The 2,303-nt window shown below is 41.0% G+C and overlaps 1 protein-coding gene across 3 annotated transcripts in view; it reads right to left on the reverse strand.

Moving 5' to 3' along the window:
* CWC22 (CWC22 spliceosome associated protein homolog) overlaps positions 1 to 2,303 on the reverse strand; it is a 116,261-nt gene that overhangs the window by 29,437 nt on the left and 84,521 nt on the right. The gene's annotated exons all lie outside the window — the stretch shown is intronic.

Raw genomic sequence — 2,303 nt, forward strand, 5'->3', positions numbered from 1 at the left:
CACACTGCTTTAAAGTTAAGCACATATATACATGTTTGCATGTTTAAGGCCTGCTCAAGATTCTAGCTAATACTCTTACACTGTTCACTAAGGCTAGGGGCAGAAATTGCATATAAACTAGTACGAGTGATGAGAAGCTCCTGTAATACAACAGAAGTTCGGTGCACATCAACTGCTTTCAAAGTGGCCAAAACTTGTTTAAGATAAACCTGGATGGATATAGTAGCAGACTTAATTGATTTAAGTTAAATCAGTTTATTGAACTTCTGTCCCAGATCCCCTCCAGATTCAAGTTAGTTCACATTCCCCCAGAATCCCAGGATGCTTTGTACCTCTCAGGAACACCTCCCCACCTTCTTCCCTTGCAGGGTGGGTGAGCTAGACTTGGTCTAAGCTGCCTGTTCCAGCCAAGCAGGAAGGCATGCTCTAGCACCCTAACTTAGCTTCTGGCCTGGGCTCCTGCAAGCAGGTGGCTGCATTTCTGGAATCAAAGGTAAATGTCTGTTCACTTGCTTATTGGTTCAATCTACACAGCTTAAACTAACCAGTGAAGACTGAATCAATTCAGCCTCGTGCTTTTTGACAGTCTGTACTTAGCCTTGACCTCTGTGCATCTTTTGCACCTTGCTTTTATAGACACTACCATGTTCTACCTCCCCTCAGTCAAAGTTATTTTGGATGTATGAATTTCCTGATCATATAATGAATACTCTCCCCTTTTGACATGTCCTTTGTTTAGCATCTCTGTAATTGATTCTATAGGGCAGTGCAATAATGGAAGCTATTTTTACCTTTTATTTTCTGTGAAAATGCAATTTTCATGAAAAACTTCATGTGAAGTTTGTCAATGGCATGCTACTTATTTATAGCAAATGATATTAGATTAGACTACAATACTCAGAAAAAAACTGAATATCAGTGCATTAGAATTCAAAGCAATATAGCTTTCAGTAAAGGCTGACTAGGTAACCAGTTTCTGTGAAATTAAAACAAATTTGCACATATATAATATGTATGTTTAGGAGGACAGGGTGAAAAATGTAATGTCTGCTAGAGAGATTAGTAAATATCAAATATTTATAAAACATGTTATACTTAAAATCACCTTAGCCTGTAATAGATTTTAATTCCTAAAGAAGATTTCTTAAATATGCAAATCAGGCTTATGAGTTATGAGATTCCCCTCCACAAGCTGAGGCTGAGAAAGGTCATTCAAACCATTATTCAAATTCTGAGGATGCAGAAAATGTAGTGCTTGGTCTCATACACACAGTGGTTGCTTCATTCACACCTGCAAAATCTTCTAGAACAGCTTACTTGAATTTAAGAAGGCATTACAAATATTTATTTGGTTACGGAGAGAAACTAAAAGATAGGTTAACTTAGACCCCACTAAAAATTCTCTTTAACCAAAACGTTTAAAAACACAGGATTAAAACCTGTAAGAGTGTATTTAAATGTGACATATTGTCGATGGTCCCACTGAAGTCAGAGCCACTCATGTATAAAGATATTGCTTTACAGGAGTGGGGGCTTGCTTGTTGCTTAAGGTTTTGTGTTTAAAAAACATATATATTTATTTGTTTTTTTAAAACACCCTGCCTAGGTTCCCAGATGTGTTTAAACATGTGGTAAAAAAAATAATGACATCATTTATTAATCATAACATGGACCAGTTTCTTAGCCAAACTGAACTCTGACTAATATTAATTAATTAAAGGGTTGCGGCCAGGGGCAACCCTGACCGCATTATGAAGGAATTCAAGGCTCTGGGGAACAAGCTTAAGGAGACATGGGTGCAGGTGGTATTCTCCTCTCTTCTTCCGGTGAGTAGGCGGGGACGGCAACATGGGGCCTGCACTGGCGAGGTCAACTGGCACTTATGCAGTTGGTGCTGCCAGGCAGGCCTTGGGTTCCTAGATAATGAACCATGCTTTCAGGATGGGGACTTGCTGGGGCGGGATGGGCTTCACCTCTCTCCTAAAGGCAAGCGTATGTTCTCTTCCAGGGTGGCCGATCTCGTACGGCGACTTTTAAACTAGCCTTGCCGGCATAGAGGGCCGCAGGAAGATGCGGAGACACCACCTGACCAAGACAGGTGACAAATGCAAGGAGTGCCCAGGTAAGAAACAGGGGTCCTAAAAGTCTGCCAAATCGGGGGTTGGCACACGCAGCTAGGCAAGGCCTTAATGACTATATACCATTGCTCGTAGTATGGGGAACAAACAGGAGGAACTCGCCCTCAGAATAGCCAGTTCAGACCCAGACATAATAGGGCTTACAGAAACGTGGGCTTTACAGGC

The sequence above is a fragment of the Gavialis gangeticus genome, unplaced genomic scaffold, assembly GCF_001723915.1.
Source record: "Gavialis gangeticus isolate Ggan-Ray unplaced genomic scaffold, GavGan_comp1, whole genome shotgun sequence".
In the NCBI taxonomy this organism is placed as follows: domain Eukaryota; kingdom Metazoa; phylum Chordata; order Crocodylia; family Gavialidae; genus Gavialis; species Gavialis gangeticus.